This window comes from Macrobrachium rosenbergii, chromosome 45 (genome assembly GCF_040412425.1).
Source record: "Macrobrachium rosenbergii isolate ZJJX-2024 chromosome 45, ASM4041242v1, whole genome shotgun sequence".
Taxonomy (NCBI): Eukaryota; Metazoa; Arthropoda; class Malacostraca; order Decapoda; family Palaemonidae; genus Macrobrachium; species Macrobrachium rosenbergii.
The window spans coordinates 16,596,461-16,615,206 of NC_089785.1; the positions used below are offsets into that span (position 1 = coordinate 16,596,461).

At 36.9% G+C, this 18,746-nt stretch overlaps 1 protein-coding gene and 1 long non-coding RNA gene across 2 annotated transcripts in view; one reads left to right on the forward strand and one right to left on the reverse strand.

The window, feature by feature from the left end:
• The window catches only part of LOC136829679 (uncharacterized), a 28,559-nt gene extending 17,658 nt beyond the window's left edge, over positions 1-10,901 (forward strand). The window contains exons 4-5 of the long non-coding RNA XR_010850443.1: positions 1,720-1,827; positions 10,618-10,901. This is a non-coding gene — a long non-coding RNA (uncharacterized lncRNA). The remainder of the gene's footprint in view (positions 1-1,719; positions 1,828-10,617) is intronic.
• LOC136829717 (uncharacterized) overlaps positions 1-18,746 on the reverse strand; it is a 210,221-nt gene that overhangs the window by 84,248 nt on the left and 107,227 nt on the right. The gene's annotated exons all lie outside the window — the stretch shown is intronic.

Here is an 18,746-nt window from a genome sequence, read left to right on the forward strand (position 1 = left end):
GTTCCGTTCTCAGCTTGCACTCTGCTGGCTGCGAGTTCGAACCTCCAACCGGCCAGTGAAGAACAAGAGAAATTTATTTCTGGTGATAGAAATTCATTTCTCGGTATAATGTAGTTCGGATTCCACAATAAGCTGTAGGTTCCGTTGCTAGGTAACCAATTGGTTCTTAGGCACGTAAAATAAATCTAATCCTTCGGGCCAGCCCTAGGAGAGCTGTTAAACAGCTCAGTGGTCTGGTTAAACTAAGGTATACTTATTTTTTTGTCCAGCAGGATGCACAAGCACGCTGTCGAGAAGTAATAGAGCTTTTGCCTGATCTCAGACAATAAGAATATCCTACATTTGAAAATCGACAGCTTCCTTGAAGAACTGGCTATGAAAAGAAAAATATACAGAGAGAGTGAGGAGGTATAGAAAGATCAGTTTATGTACAAGGAAATCATTGTGTTTTGACTTGACTCTGAGAACATAATCAGTTTATACAATGAGCAATAGTCTCAGCTACTTTACTGCTATTAGTAGAATGAATAAGAGCAAGTAGACACGTCTGTGAGACAGGAAGATATAGAGATAAAAAATTAAAAGGACATGGTTTCTGGATAAATTGCAAATGCACAATTTAGGGTAAGGCATATCAATGATCAAGTCACACATGTATGAAAGCCTCACCCTTAAGTCACTGATATGGGATATGGGTTAATCCGTTTCATACCTTTAAAAATACAAGAAATAAAAGCATTTTAACTCAAATTAAATGAGCCTAGCTTTCAGAAATTACCAACAAACAAGCAAATCAATTAAATGAATGCAAAATTGTTCTCACTTTACTTGTAATTGGGAGAGTTGACGGCCTATAACATAGGTGGTGAGAAAGGTGAAGATATTTGCTTCTGCTTTTTCTAACAAGTTTGTTAAAGTTTTGCCTGGGTTGTATTTCTCAACAAAACACTGCACTCCCCCTATTTTGTACATATTTCTTTTGCTCATGAACTAAGGATATCCTCCCTTCCCTCATCCTCCAGTGAAGACAGTTACTCAGTAACTGTCTGTTGCATCTCTCTGTAAAGGTCCTGCAGTTCTTCTGTGGTATGCTCTGCTTTGTGCTCCTCCACTAACTCCTTCACATTATCATCACTGACCTCCAAGCCCACGGACTTGCTCAGAGACACATGTACTCCACAAAAGACTCAACCTTGCTGCCAAAAACTACACTCATAAAGCTATGAGTGTAGTTTCTTTTTTATCTCCAGCTGAGAAAGAATGGCAAGAAAAGGGTGCGTGTCATACCATATGTATTAAATCGTCTTGAATAGACACTGGGATAACCTGTAAATGCAATTGACCTAAGCAGAGTTCACCAATAAAGTCTACCGCCAAATGTCCCAGAGTCCCTAGCATTTCATTTGGTGAGCAAATGTGCTCACAGAAAATGATACTTCATCTCCTCCTCTGAGATCTGAATATACTCGGAATATTCACATCATTCATTTCACTCTTCCACAAAGATTTTTTAATTGGAGGTTGGCGAAGCACTTTCGTTACTTTTATTGCAACTGTCATGAGCTGAGTCAGTCTGAGAGGTAAAACTCACCCAGTTAAATATTCTGATATACAAAAGAGGATTGTGTAGCTTTTAAAATGTGGATTTTCTCCTATCTAATTATAAACTATTAATATTTAGGGTGCTAATAACCCCAAACATTTCCATCACTTTTCCAGGTGGGGGGAGATGCAACCAGATAACGGGGGTGGAGAGGACTGTGTCCTGATTCATAACGATAATTCATTGAAAGGATTGAATGACATCGCCTGCAGCACCAATTCAAGGTAATAGATCTTGCATATAAATACTATATGCAAAGAAACAGACCGCAGGGTATAGAGAGAGGGGAGGGGATCAGAGAAAAAGTCATAAGAGAAATGTTGTTTACTAAAAGTCGTAATTATGAGAGGATAAGGAAGATTATTCAATATATATATACATATGACATTTTTTATCACACCGTGATTTATCTACAATCATGAAGCTACAAATGTCGCTTAATATCAAATACACGCTGCCTCGGGAATATCCCCGATGGGGATTTGATATTAAGCGACATATGTAGCTTCATGATTGTATATATACATACATATATATACATATATGGATATATATATATATATATATATATATATATATATATATATATATATATATATATATATATATATATATATATATATATATATATAGCTTAGTGTAAGGAGTCAGAGTCAATCCACATTAACAATCATCAATAAGGCGAAGAGGACACACACAAATGTACAAACTGTCTTTATTCCAACGTTTCTTAATTATCCATTTAATTACTTCATCAGGGCTGTTAAAATGAAACCTAAAATTCCTTGTAAAACTGTAAAAACTAAAAATTAAGAATTTAAAATGGTAAAAATTATTCTAACTAAATTTAAGAAGTATATACAACATTAAAATTAAAGGAATGAACACAATTTAGAAAATCTTTACATTGGACTGAAAGGTAACAGAAATTCAGTAAACTAAAAATGAAAATAGCAGCGAACAGAGTAATAGAGCAAAAGGTTAAACGACCGACCTAGAGGAGTGACAGCGTCAAACTAAACGTAAACATAAATAGAAACAACACAAGTCAAGACAGAGGAGAGGAGGACGTATGAGTGTTTAAGGACGGAACAAGTTGTTTAATCAGAAGTGATTCTAAAATAACAAGGTTTTGGGGGTTGGTGGTATGGCCCAAAATGGAGAAGTCCCTATTATGGATAAGCGTTTTACAAATTTTGGAGTGATTTCTGATACTGGAATGTTCTGGGTTTGAAATTCTGCTACCAGTACGGACGCTTACGCCACGATGAGAATCGATACGCACCTTAAGGAGCCTACTGGTGGATCCCACATAGGTCCCTGTTTTGCATTCAGGGCAAGTATACTTACAAACAACACATGAGGACATGTAAGGTGATAATCGCTCTTTAGTTTTAAAGAGTGAACCGATGGTGAAAGGGTTCTTGGGAATTGGATTAATGTCAATGGCATAAAAATGTTCCTGAATAATTTGCGTGAACTTTTTATGAAATTTGAGGGCATGAGTACAAGGAAAGCATGCGTAAAACTTCATTTTTGGGACAGTGAAAACTTTTGGTTTTGTACTGAAATGTTTGTTAAGTAGTTGATATAATTTCCTATACACCAGCTTTGCGGGAAAACAGTTATTATTAAAAAAGTCAATTAAAAACGTAACTTCATTATGAAAAAGGGTCCAGTTCGACGTAAGGACGAGCGCTCTGTGGAGAAGGGTAGAAACGGAGTTGGATTTAAAATTACCAAAACAAGTTGCAAGAGAGCTCAGCAGTTGAGCATACATTTCCGCTGCAAGTGGCAACTGGCTAACTTAGCAGTTTAGCAAACATTTCCGCTGAAAGTGGCAACTGGCTAACTCAGCAGTTTAGCAAACATTTCCGCTGAAAGCGGCAACTGGCTAACTCGGCAGTTTAGCAAACATTTCCGCTGCATGTGGCAACTGGCTAACTGAGCAGTTTAGAGTGTGGCCCGATGTGGACTCATCGGAGAAAGAATAATGAACGGTGAACGGTGACGTAGTTAGAACATCATGTGAACTATGACGTGAATAATTTCTTCAAATTTCTTGCACTTGGATCCAAAGGCTTTGAAGTGACAAGCGTATCCAAAAAGCGCTAAGAATTCGAGAAGTTAAGAGGGCATTGTGGCTATTACAATTGCTGAGTATCTGGTTAAAAGTGACCAGTAGATTCTATATATACAGTATATATATATATAATATATATATATATATATATATATATATATATATATATATATATATATATATATATATATATATATATATATATATATATATATATATATATATATATATATATATATATATATATATATATATATATATAACATACACACACACACACACACACACATATATATATATATATATATATATATATATATATATATATATATATATATATATATAACATATATATTTATTTGGGCGTTGAAAGTGTTATTCTCAGTGCGTGTTAAGCGACTCTCCCATTATGTCAAAAGAAAACTTAAGACTTTATTCTCACAGTTAACTTTTAGACTTAGTTAATTCAGGTCTCGAGGGCCAGTTACATTCCGGAGAAGCAGCTCATTCTTATTTGGCGGAATACGTACAGTATATGTAAAGGGACAACAACGGAAAAAACTATCAACAAATAGTGAGTCACCTTGAGGCATATAATTTTTCATATGTGGAGAAACTAACTTGGTTCCTACCGAAAACACAACCCAAAGAACACTGATGTCTTCCTACCTTAGTTATTTCTCTATCTAAAACAGAGGAGAGAAATTTGTTGGCGAGCAACGTGGGATAAAGTGGCAGTAAAGATAGAGAAGGGAAAAGATTGCTTAGTGAGAAAATAGAAACTCGCCAAAGACATCGACAAATATTGTCATTGCATCTCAGCACCATTTCAAAAGGTTTATAAACACCTGCCCAAACTGGTCTGATTAGAACACACACTGGACTATATATATATATATATATATATATATATATATATATATATATATATATATATATATATATATATTAATAAAAGGACCTCATTCAATCCAGTTTGAATGAGGTCCTTTTAGTAATTCTACTAATGCACAGAACAATTGTGTATGTGATAAAGTTAATATATATATATATATATATATATATATATATATATATATATATATATAGAGAGAGAGAGAGAGAGAGAGAGAGAGAGAGAGAGAGAGAGAGAGAGAGAGGTTACGTTACCATAAGAATTAAAAAAAAAGAAAAAAAGAAAATTACAAATTTACTTAAAAGAACACGAAAAAAATAAAGAAGTAATCAGTGAAATCAAGAAAGCAGTGGCTATGAAGAAACCAGAAGCATAAACGAAGACATCTGGAGGAACGAAGAAAAACAATTGATTCATAGTGCAACTGCGAGCTTTTCCTCCTGTTACACCTTTCAGACTTCTACTGTCAATTTCCGTTTCAGCGCTGAATGGCCTTAGCTGCCCCAGTGCTTGGCATGTATGCCTAAAATCTACAAATCAATAAAAAATCTCACACTACTGCAATAACACTGCAAAGCAATGGAATTACAGATAGACATGGTAATAAGAAAACTACTGTTTATTCGTGGTAAAGATAAATCTGTGATAAATCCAGCACAATCAAAAGTGATCAGTGCGCATTAATACACGGGGAGACTGGAGTTATGTTAATTTACCGTAGAGGTAAATACTTAATAAACTCTACACTGGCTTAATATCCTCTTAACATACTTCTCTCTCTGAAACAGCTAAGACAATTTCAATCTAACGCGCAATAAGTGCGTATTGCAGTCTTTCCTTCTACACGTTAACCCTGAAGGGCAAGGCCTTACAAAAATCACGGCAGCAATGGCATGCAAGTCGATCCACGTTGGTTAGTTGGAGAGAAGGACACACTCAAATTAAATCAGAATAGGAGAGTTACCCACGCTACCCATTAAAGTAACAGACTTAATTACAAAGGCAATGCAAATACAAATCAAAATTAAAGACAACACCATGACAACCTGTTTCTAGATCTCACTCCGAATCCTGTCCAGAAGGGTTAGTCAAAACATGCCACATCCACTCAGGCGCAGACTTTATCTCGTTTATGAGAAAAAACAGGATATTGGCATAAAATGCGACTGGCAATAACACAGTAACCTGAAGACATAAGGGAAACAAATAACTCTACACCAATACTACTGGTTTGTTTCACTGGATCATGAACACCACCACATTTACAATTACCGCCTCACTAATAAGGTGTCATATTCAGAGACTTCCCTTTAAATGAAAATTACTTAAGTTTGATCTTTTCAGGGTCAGGGACTTCTTTATAACTCTAAATGATGAAAGTTTAACAGACTAACAGAGACCTAGAACAGACAAGGTTTAACTGATTCTTCACAAATATATATAATTTAACAATGAGCTTTAAATGCTTGACAACACTTATTTCCCATAAAATATGTTAACTATTTACGTAAAGTTAATTACCATTCCAGTCTTTACTAGACCCTCAAAATAGTTTAGTTGTTTTCCCCACATACACCCATGTATCAAGTATATAACCTCCTGTGTGCTCCTCGTCGCCGCCTAATTCTGTGGTCTTCAATGTCTGGTGCACAACACAGAGAAATTCGTCAGCTCAGTTCGGAGGGAGAATCTACCCTCAAGTTTTCACTTAGTTAAAAGGTGACTCCAGTTCTTGCTACGGGATTGTGGAAGTGTTAAATTCATTCTGACTTGCACCGTCGCTTGACTCCCAGGCCTTCCTGATGGAGGGGGAAGTCTAAGGTCTTTAATGGACTGCTCTCAAACCAGTTCTGCCAGACTTGTCAAGTGCCTGCTTCCTATAAACCGTTACAAGCAACTTCGAAGGAGGCCTAAGGAAAGCACGAAGATAACTGGCTGAAGGAGGTCTAAGGAAAGCACGAAGATAACTGGCTGAAGGAGGTCTAAGGAAAGCACGAAGATAACTGGCTGAAGGAGATCTAAGGAAAGCACGAAGATAACTGGCTGCTGCTGTATGTGAGGCTATATATTCTTATGCAGGTTGTGACAAAGGTCTTGCCATTTGATTGGATTGTTCCTACAGGACGTATTATCGTAGATGGGGCTTGTTTACATAGAATATGACGTTCGGAGAGCATATCCCGATTGGAGAACTGGAACCCTCTGCCGTGTGATCATCGGCAACGAGTAACAGTTTCCTGAAAGTAAAAGTTGTTTTGTTTTCGAGGACCTAAATTGACATGGCCACTGCTAAGAATGCGGGGGCCCACATCTGTCATCTTTTCTCTTTCTCTCTCATGAGGAACTAGGACAGGCAATCTGAAACTAGAGGAGTGAGCAAAGCAAGAAATGATTTTGCCATTCCAAAGAGAGACCAACACTTTTTGATTAATGAAAAGATCAGCTGAGCACATCTCTCTCTCTCTCTCTCTCTCTCTCTCTCTCTCTCTCTCTCTCTCTCTCTCTCACCAATCACGTGGTTTGAACTATGAAAGAAACTTACAAATTTATAAATAAAAGTTATAATATCGTAATGAAGGCTTTGACGAGCTCTGAAGGCTCATGTATATATATATATATATATATATATATATATATATATATATATATATATATATATATATAATAATATGAATGAGAGAGAGAGAGAGAGAGAGAGAGAGAGAGAGAGAGAGAGAGAGAGAGAGAGAGAGAGAGAGAGAGACCTGAAAATATGTGACCCAGAGTATCTGAACGAAGAAATTGTAAACATATATGCTATTGGTAAATGTTATCCAGTTTATTTTTAGACGAAGCATTACGGAAGACAAAGAAGTGTTATTATGGTTCAGCGGTTAGGAAGGAGTTTAAAACTGAGAATATTTTGTTTACCTTATTACAGTGAACTTTGTCATCTCCCTAAATCACTGAAAGAATTTAACGTCAATGTTGTTTTTAAATATAACAATTGTATCAGAACCTTTTTGATAAAGAAAAAACCTAAAGAAAGTGACGTAGGATGTGTATAGTGTGTTCATAGACAACAAGTAATTGCTCTTCATAATAGTAGGCTGTTTGATGTAGTACCTGCTCTTGTGAATACTAGCAATTCGATAGTTGATCTTTACGCTTGTTTATCTATGTATTTTTTTTTACCAGGCGAATGTAATGTTACAGTATTGTACTTTTTCTTCTTTCTGTTACTGTGATCAGGTCTTGAAAGAAAGATGAAAGCTCAGCGTCTACGGTCTTTCCTTTCACGTTTTCCGGCGAGCGCTTCTTACATTTATTTGCTAGAGGACCACTGTGGTATTGGATGATATATATGTGTTTGTGTCATCAGAGAAAAATCAGTATTTTTAATGTCGCAAATATAAGGCATGTCTGAAGAAAGAAGAGAGTGAATGAATGGATGAATAAATGATGAAATGTTGGGTATAAAACAAAGCATAGGGCACTGTCAGTCATGTAGCACTGAGGGAGTAAATTGCCGATATGAGGTCCTTGCGACATAAGCACAATGGTCATAAAAAAACGAACCAATCTCAGTGAAAACGAGTTACTTGTTATCTTCTTCAAATATATTCATCCTTAGAGACTCGAGATATGCACACAATTTCTCATCATCAGTTGAACTGTTAATCGAAATGCTGACTGGATTTGGAGTTTCAAAAAAGTGCATTTAAGAAAACTGATACATGTATCATAATTTAAAGACGTTAGTTTGGTGTACAAGTCCAAGTCCTCATTTAAATGAAGAAATGTCACTAGAATTAACCACCACGACTTCCTCTTCCAGTACAGGCTACACGAGAGAAGACAACTACTTTCCCTTCCATAACACTTCATGATGCAACAGATTTCCTGTAAAGCACTCAACCAGCAGCTACCGAATATCAAGGGGAATTCGTTTGCAAACTTTCCTCCTTTCATTGACCTGTACCCGTTTCACTGATTCTTGCCCATACTGAATGCTTCTTGACAAGACTTTTCATGTGCTTCTATTAACTGCACTTTCATAAAGTCACGATCAGAAGATAACTTTGTAATTTTTTTTTTTGGGGGGGGCGGATCCTGTAGACATTTCTGTACTTGCATAAACATGAAAAATGTTTTTTTTTTCAAGAAAACGTACAAGAAAATCAACTGTAAGCATCAGCGGCAAAATATTATGAGAACAACGGCGTTTTCCAGCGATGCTATCATTCTCACCTGGTTACTCTGACAATCCCAACAATTCATCCAGTTTTTCACGCATGGCCTCGACTGCCTTGTCTCTTGCACCTCAGCATGTTTCTGATTCATGCTTACAGAAATCTTAGGCTGCGGCTGCTGCTGCAGTTCATCCCATCGATTTGTTGAATGAGCAAGTAAAGTATGTGTGGCTTCGATGATAACATAAAAGTTTGTCGCTTGACTTGCATCATAAAGGCATGCTAAGTTCAAACTGTCGTCATCGCAGTTTATAAACACTGCTTTCGGAGTTCTGATGAGAATTATGTTGAACACCTGAGAGATAACCTGACATGACGGCTACTGTATCATAACATTATAAACATCAGTCTCTCGATACAATTCCATAGGCTTCCAAGTCTTTACTGTTTTATCAATACTGACATTATTTTTCTTACTTGTATGAAGTAATCAAAAACGCTCTTCAATTTATAATTTTCTTGTTTCGAATCAATGTCAACAATCAAATAGCTTGGGCCATAGTTCACAACGGCATAAATCCGGTATGGAATCAAACAGAATACGGTAGTGTTTTTCTGCAAGTTGCCTACAAACAATGTTTCGCACATATGCTGGTGTTTGTTTGTGCTTTTACACGCAACTAAATCTCCTCTCGTTACTGAATCACACTGCTAAATCCTGCCGAGTAACAATTAGTTTCCAGCATTTTCGTGTGAGGTTATACCCTCAATGTGACCACGAAATTCAAGATTCTGAGGAGCTAGGTACTGTATACAATATAGCAACAATCAAAGTGCATCTCTCCAATTACTTTCTCCTTGCTTAATTGCCTCAGTGCCGCTCTGGAGACAAATACCAGTTCAGTTTCTTTCCATGCAGCGAAGGTCTCAGATTGCATATCCATATATTCCTGAACATATAACTTCTCAATTTTTCCCACTTAAAAGAAACTACCCTGGCTTTGAAGGCACATCTACTATAAGATGTCTTGCATTTAGATGAAAAAAAAACAACATAAGCAGTACGCTGCTTTATGTACAGGGAATACACTAACATGAGTGACTCACCTCTCACCCATACATAAGGCGGTGTTTGAACCCAAATGCAGCCAAAGATTATCCATTTGTGGTATAAAATGGGCCTTTCTTAACAATTTCTTTGCAGTGTATTCAACTTTTTGTAACAATGTCATTGTGTATAATAATATTCATTAGATTTTCTTATTTTATCTTAGCAACAGCATTCTGCGGATCTGTTTCTGAAAAAGCATATTTCTCTTCAATATCTTTCTGATTGTTAGAGCTTCTCAGTAGGACTGAAAACTGTTTCTTCATTTTCTTTTGTCAAATGAGGGACCATGATGTCCACTCCTGCCCGGCCCCTCGGCCTCTTTGCTGTCATCAAAAGGAACAAATGCCTGCTTACTGGTGTTATCACTTCAAGCAAGAAAGGCTCTCATTAACTGCTCGATTCTGACATCGAAGCAAAAAATTTTTCTCGTCTTTTGCATCCCTGTGCCCTACTTTCTTTTTCCAATGAGATTTAAAAATAAAACTGAATAGGCCCTTGTTTAGTTCCAGATCCCATAATCAGTGATTTTCAAGTCAAACGGTAATTCAGCGAAAAAGACCATAATAAAAGAACCTCTTCCATCCGTCCACATGCTCAGATTTATAACGCAATTCTTGGGGTAAATAAATGGAATAATAATGGCGTTCAGGTAATGTGTTTCCAAGTCACCTTTTCCTTTTCAGATACAAAAAATATGAAGTGGCACACTAAGATTAACTTTCTTTTTGTCTCCCTCTATTCTTAATCTAACAGGTACATCTGCGAAAAGCAACTGGGAGGAAAGTGAAGCCGAAGTGTTCAGCATAATAAGAGCTGCTTCAAAAGGGACAAACAGAAATGCTAAGGATATGACCTTGTTTTGTATATGTTCAGATGCATAAATAACTAGAGATTTACACTGCAAGTTTAGATACATGAGTGTCTGTGCATAAGAAAAATATCACATGTCTGTATTCGTTCATGGACAAGGCTTGTCTCCAAGGTATGTATCACTTGAAAGACAAAAAAGCTACAAGAAATTAAACATACTGCAAGTTCTTCCTTTATTCTTCCCCTGTTTTTCAGTTACACTAAGTACAGAAGCCTTATATATATATATATGTATATATATATATATATATATATATATATATATATATATATAAAATATACATATGTGTGTATATATATATATATATACATATACCGTATGTATAATATATATCTATATATGTAATATAGATATATATATATATATATATATATATATATATATATATATATATATATATATATATATATATACATACATACATATATATACACATATCTCAATATACTGCATATTATATAGCGTATATATTATATATATAATGAGTATACATATTTATATATAAATATTTATATATAAATGTGAAATGAAAGGTGCAAAAGTCCCTTTTTTAAGTTCTAAGCTAAGGCCAATGACCAACGTAAAGAAATTCATATGATTTAACAACAAAGTTCCGTTCAGTGTCATGATCCTTTATAACCACATACAGTAGAGTATAATGACTTTAAGTTGAACTCAGTAGCTATTTACTTATTACCTTGCTCTTTATATATATATATATATATATATATATATATATATATATATATATATATATATATATATATATATATATATATATATATATAAATATTACTGCTGTTCGCCCTCGTAACTTTTGATTGTAAATAATATCAGCCTGACCAAGACTGGGAAAAGCCGTTGTCTGCATTAGGAGCGTCTTCAGTTCAAACTTTAACGTCCGTTGGAGAAAGGAATAGGTAGCATTTTTCATATTCAACTTTAAGAATAGGTGGTCCTAAGGTCCTTTTTTCCTTTCTACCTGTCTCTCTTGGCGAATGTTTTTAACAGAGCGTAGATGCCTAGGGCATGACTGTAGGCCTGTTTTTGACCTAAGCCGGTCAGAGAACAGGCAGAGAGAATCAAGCTTTCGGGGAGACAACACGTCCGGTTGGGCCTCTCCCCCCTTTTTGTCTATTAATCTATTAGTGAAGTGAAGAAGAAATTGCAAGAACTTCCGGTCGTCCATTGATGCTAAACAACGCTTTAATCCCCTAAGGTAAAGTCTGTCTTTTGTTCAAAACTTCGCCCATTCTTTTATCCTCTTTCTGTATTTCCCAATCTTTCTTTGTTTCATTCTCCAGCCATCATTTAGGGTACCCACTGGTACGAAGTCTAGATTAAGTCAAATTATTATATTGCTAGCGTTAGCCGAATTGTCCCAGTAAGTCTCGGGGATTTAGGCAAGCAAGTCATTTTTTAATACTCTGGTATTCGTTATGCCTAGCGCTCATTGTTTGGGGGGAGAACCGTTGTGTGTTTTTTTTTTTTTTGTATTTAATACCATCTTAACAAGTAGAGATTTTTCTGCGTCCGCAGTTGGTGACGTTTATCATAAAGTCTTTATTCCTGGAATATTCTTTGTTAAAGTTAATTACCCTTAACTGGCGACCTTTGATTAATTAACGTCTGTCTTTGAGGTTAACTCTTGGCTTCAAGAGACAGGTTACGTGTATTCTTGGCCTGCAGGGCCGTGCAACTTTACGTAAATTAACCAATAACTGATCAGCCAAGACACACACGTAACAATATATATATATATATATATATATATATATATATATATATATATATATATATTGCAGTTAAGTTTTACCAAATATAGATTTATTTTTAATAGCAACAATGACATCTTCAACAATGACATCTTCGCTAGACCTCTTGTGTGGGGGGCGCAGCCTACCATGGATGTGGGTTTTTCCTAATAATTATGCGTATCCAAGATCATGTGAAGAAGTCGAAAAGTTAAGACATCATTGCATCTATTACAATACAGGCAAACAGGCTATGTATATAAATTACCATTTAACGCGATCGTTAGAACTGCCTTTCAACTTAAGCCTTCTGTTTACAAACCTGTTATACTTTGCTCTTAAGAAATTTTCCATGTAATTTAAATTTACTCTTTACATAATTACTAATTACTAATTTTCCTTTACGAAATTTACGTAATTGCACAAAGCTAGTCTTTATGTGAGGCTTGCTGAATTTCATACTATGACCTATACGTTAAATTTAACATTAAATTATTACTTTATTAACCATAAATTGGTTTTTCAAGAGCTATTTTTTTTAACTGTAGGTCCTCTCTGATAAAATGAATTTCGGTGGAGAGAAGATGGTGCACAAACTCTGAGAAACGTTGGGCGATTTCCTCTCAGGGCAGAGAAACGTCAGTTAACAATACTTTAATTTCAACTTGAATTAATTACCCATGTCTTTGGATTTGCTTCCTCACTGTGATTTTTTTTCTACCATAGAACGAGGTCGTTGCCGACCTGACTACGAGAGAGAGAGAGAGAAACTCAAAATCAGAAACAAGTCTGCAATGTCAGAGCAGAAAATACCAGCCGTCAAGTCCAGACCCCTTTAAGAAAGTACAACAAATTTTTAAAAGTAATTTGCATTTTTCCTACTTATACAAGCCAGGGCAGCCTTTTATAATAGAAAATTTCATCCAGCACGAAATGGTATGGTCGTTGAATTTGGTAACAAGGTAGTTAACTGTAAAAGGTGGGGTGGGTGGAAGAGTACCCCTCACTCAACTACTAACACAACTAGCACTTTTCATTCAGCTGCAGGGACTAAGCGTCTGAGTGGATCTGACTAAATAAATAAAAGGCTTTAGTTTCTTTACCTAAGAAAAATTTGGTACTTGTTCCTACAGGTATAATTGTCGACAACCAACAGGTGAGAAGCAGTCCCTGTCGACAGAGTGGAGTTAACTGCCACCCAGAAAAGTCATGCTCCCGGTTATGCAAGTATTCAGGGGATGTCATGACTCCTGTAAGCCTCCTCTCAGTCTGGTGAGAGGATTGATTAGAGCAGCTGGCCCTTGGCCAAAGTACCTTCATTACAAGATGGTACTCAAGGAATATACAACAGAGAACAGTGAAATCTCCTGTAAGGAAATTATAAGCAGAAAGGCAGCTGCTCATGGTAAAACCCAAAATTGGTCTAGGAAGCAACTCTACCTATGCTCCCTTCCCAATTCTGTTATAAGAAGAGCAGAGGGAGATGTATATTAGACACTGTGCTAAGACTGGATGCTCGAAATGCAGGTACCTGAATCTACCTTTTACTGCAGCCTATATGCTGATCCAGAATGGAAGTGGGGAGCAAGAGTGAGTCTAGCCAACTCATAATACAAAGCTAAAGTACTCAAGAAAATACTAGTCTGTACATGCAGAGCTGAGTGCTTGCACCACCTGTAGAACATCCACCTCAAGTCCAAAGAAAAACTCTAAGGGCCTGTGGGTGCTGTCCCTCTGGTAGAATGAAGAAAGGGATGCTTACCCAGACACCTGCCCTTATTGCTCAAAAACACAGCAAAGATCATTCTAAAAGACTTGAAGGTCAGACCTACACTAACTTTGTGTATCCTCAAATGAGTACAGAGGGTGATGTTCTCCCCTGAGTGGCCTTTAACTCATCAATTACCTCACAAAGCCAGAGAAGGAAGGATGTTCCTTGCTATTCCTCCTATGTAGCCTAAGGCAAAGAAAAAAAAGGCCAGTGCTTTAGTTTAAGGGCCCCAAGTCCTCCAGGATGTTATATTACAGCACAATGAGCACATGAAGCATCTCAGCTGGAACCATCACTTGAAGTCTGGGTGGGAGGGTTAAGAGAGAGAGAGAAAAAAAACTTAAATCTCCTGCCAGGAGCCAGACCAGTCTTGAGACTGCTTCACATTCAGGACAGAAAAGAGAGAGAGAGAGAGAGAGAGAGAGAGAGAGAGAGAGAGAGAGAGAGAGAGAGAGAGAGAGAGAGAGAGCCCATCTCTCCAAGACCAGACAGAAGGCCAGAAAATTCTAACTCCCTGCTACTCATTGTCATGACTATGTTGGCCAAATGGGCAGTCTTGAGAGAGAGAACCTATGAACAAAGTTTCATGCAAGAGCTAATATGGCACTTGGGTTAAGCTCAGAAGATTGGTTTGCCTCCCATCTGAGAGAACACTCTTGATGGCTAAAAAGCTAGTCCTGAACAACCTGTCATGTCAGGATAACACCAAAAATTAAGACAATCGAAGGTCTACAGAGTAAAGACCGAATGACAGATGAGCGCAAGCCATACAGCATAGCTTAACAAGAGAAAGTCTCAGCAAAGGTGAACGAGAAGACCAGACAGAATGCCAGAAAAAACTCCCTGCTACTCTTTGCCACGACCATGTTGGTCAAATGGGCATTCATGAGAGAGAACCTATGAACAATGTTTCATTCAAGAGCTAATATGGCACTTGGGTTAGGCTGCAAAGGACTGGTTTACCTACCTTTTGAGAGAAAACTCTTGGTGAAGGGACAGCAAGTCCTAAACAACTAGTCAAGTAACGATAACACCAAAAATTAAGACAATTGAAGGTCTACAAACTGAAGACCGAATGACAGATGACTGCAAGCATGCAGCATAGCCTACCAAGAGAAAGTCTCAGCAAAGGTGAACAAAGAAGTCCATGACCTGCTGAACCAGCACTCTGACTGGAGGAAGAGTTTCAGTCACAAAATTCAGCAGTACTGAATGCTGCTCAACTATGGGTCGTGAGGAGTAACCAAAGTCAGTTTGAAAACGAAGGATCATCACCAGTGATACCTGACGAGGAGAAAAGGATGTTAAATAGTGGAAATCATAGAACCCAGATCATTCCCAGAACAATGGAATATTACTTCCATTATTACTTCCAGGGAATGGGATGGAGGAACAGAATATTGCCAAGTTTTGTTCAGTGTGGAAACTATGAGATCAAGCATTAGGGAAAAAACCCAGCCCAAACTGGAGAAACTGCAATTTGAGGGAGCAAGAACCATTCCATACCAAACTAACCTAAACCACTCGGGTAGTATGCCAACCTAATCCCCAGTGGCAGACAGCCCAACAGTGGTGAACCATCCACTAGTACATCTGCGGTTGCAGCTGTGTATCTTTGCTCAGCAAGGTACTCTTATGGTTGTGCTGTAACAAAAGCACTACTGAAGAACCTATCAACAATTCTCGGAAACCTTCAGAGTAGCCATGCTTCGCATACCTCAGAATGCTGACTTGCAAATATGGCTGGTCCTATGGTCAGGACCTGCCATGAACAATTCTGAAAAGTGTTCCAGCCCTCCTATGACACATCCAAAAGCCTTTACATTATGAGAGGAGGGAGAATTCATAGTATTCCCGCTAAAGGATTCCTTTCTTCCCTTCACCGGTGCTAGGACCGTTCGTTACTGGACCGTTCGTCCCTGGACACTTCGTTACCAGACATTTTGCTACAGGACAGTTCGTTACTAGGACCCTTCGCTACCAGGCCATTACGCTACCAAGAGCTTTTTTTTTTTTAGATTTGTTGCGAGCTCATATTCTTTAATTAGATAAATGTAATAATAATAATAATAATAATAATAATAATAATAATAATAATAATAATAATAATAATAATAATAATAGTTTGTAATTTTTGTTATATATAATAATACAATAGTAATACTATATATTTATTATAAAATTGAAATATTAAAAATATTTACTGTACTAGTTTGGTCATATATTAGTTTAGTCATGTATTATAAAATAAAAAGTTTTTATTAATATAGCTTCAAATTATGAGCAATAGCTCGAAGAAAATCCATTTTACATTCAGGGTTGTAGCGACTAATAACATTAAGAACCCTCTGCTCAGAGTTCTTATACTTTCTTTTCTTTGAAGGTAGATTGCTGCAATTTACTTGTATGATTTTTGTTCTCGCTAGTCCTTCTTCGTTTTTCAAGGCATCAATCAATTTCCATATATTTGGATGTGAGCTTGTAACTGAAGTTCTAAGAGAGCTATGAAAACCCTCTAAGTTGTTATTTGTCCTGGGCATTTCATTGACTGTCCTCTGATACACATTCCACAACTGTATAGGAAACAGGGTTCTAGTCGTCTTCTCCTTGATCCCCGGCCTCGTTCACCACCAATGTAATTTGTAGAAAAGTACGAAACTATTTCTTCTGGAATTTCATTATCATCGATCAACTCCTCAAACCCTGAAAGAACGTAATTTGGCGGTAAAAATGCCAGTGCTGGGAAACAGCGCACTTTTAAACTAAATTCGTCGTCTTGATGATATCGTTCCTTGTACCCTGCTTGAACTGTATGTTTGTAAACATTCTAAGATAAATGAAATAAACAACAGCTAACTTCTGTTTCTTGAAAAACAGCCTTCAGTGAATTAATGACAGCCTTTTAAAATCAACCACAATGCGATCTGGCTCATGATTTTTGTACGAGGTCTTTAATTACAGAAAAAGGCGCTTGTAAGTGGCTTCGGTTTTATCAGGTAGTAGTGCAAAAAGTCGGGAATACTTATGTCTTTAGTTTGTATATGCAACGTATATAACAGATAGTATATAATTGGACAACATTTGAATGTTCCATCACCTGCCCATACTTTAAACTTTTTCAAATCACTTAATCCATCTGCAGATGCAAATACCAAAATCCTTTCGAGATCGTCTTCGCCACTGTCGTATTGCAGAAATAATGACCCAGTACTCAGTTTGGCGTAGTCTTCGGGAATCAGATAACCATGCCTTACTTGTGGAATTGGAGATGATTTATTTTCCTTTTTGCCTCCATCGGCGTATATTACGACTTATATTTGATGGACAAGGAATTTCAGCTATGGCACATTCATGTAAATTCTTTAATTCAGTAGCAATCAAAGTACGTGAAGAGTCCTGGGTTTCAAGAGCTTTTATCTTTGATTTGATTGCTTGCACATTTTGCACTTACAGAAAAGCCGTGGTAGTATGATTGTGTTCACCGACTTCCTTTATTATTACATAATTATCCTCATCAACGTTTGTGTGCACTCTTGCTTTACACGTCCGATTTTCACACATCCAATATTGTTTTGTCCCATCACTATTTTCCTTCTGCTTACAGTATATGTAATTCAAATCATCCACCAACTTGATTTTTTTTCTTCTGGATTCAATCGTCCTGGGCATCTTGACTAAGGGTTCAGTCACTTTTAAAAAAGAGATACTTAGCAAATGAAATGCGTTGGTTTAGTTACAGTAACAAAGTAAAATGTATAATAGTATCCAGTATTTAAGTAACAAGGTAAGATGTATAACAGTAATTATGTTAACAACTATTCAGTATTTCAAGTTAGGAACTACATTAACAAGGTGATCAACATTTAATTACAAAAATAATAGTAGACAAAACTTTGACCTTTTGGTAGCGTAATGGCCTGGTAGCTGAAGGGTCTAGTAATGAACTGTCCCGTGGCGTAATGTCCGTAACGAAATGTCCGGGTACAAACGGTCCAGTAACGAACGGTCCGGACACCCCCTTCACCATGCTAGCACTTCTGAGACTTGCACCAAGAGAGGAGGGTGTTAGTGGAGATCCTAAGAGACAAGATGTTAAGTGGCCAAGGATAACTGGCCCACTGATGTGATTGTTCCTGCCAGGACAACAGGAATAGGAGCTTTGCCTCCCCAAGAATACTGTCCAACAAGCATACTCTGTACTTGTCTGCTAATAATGAACTACTGAAGAGCTTGTCATTGCATTTATAAAGAACAGTTAAAGGTTTGGAGACCCAACTCCAATCCCAGTGGTCCTCTCACTCAAAAGAGCACTTGCGAAAACTATGGAGACTGCTCCCTTATGACTTCTAGTACCTTTCATCATCATCTCTGTAACCCCTGCAAGAAAAACTTGAATTATTGGAGTACAGAATCTAAAGGGAAAGTAAGATGGAAAGACAAGCAACCCTCTAAAATGTGGTAGCCAAAATAATAGGATAGTTACACA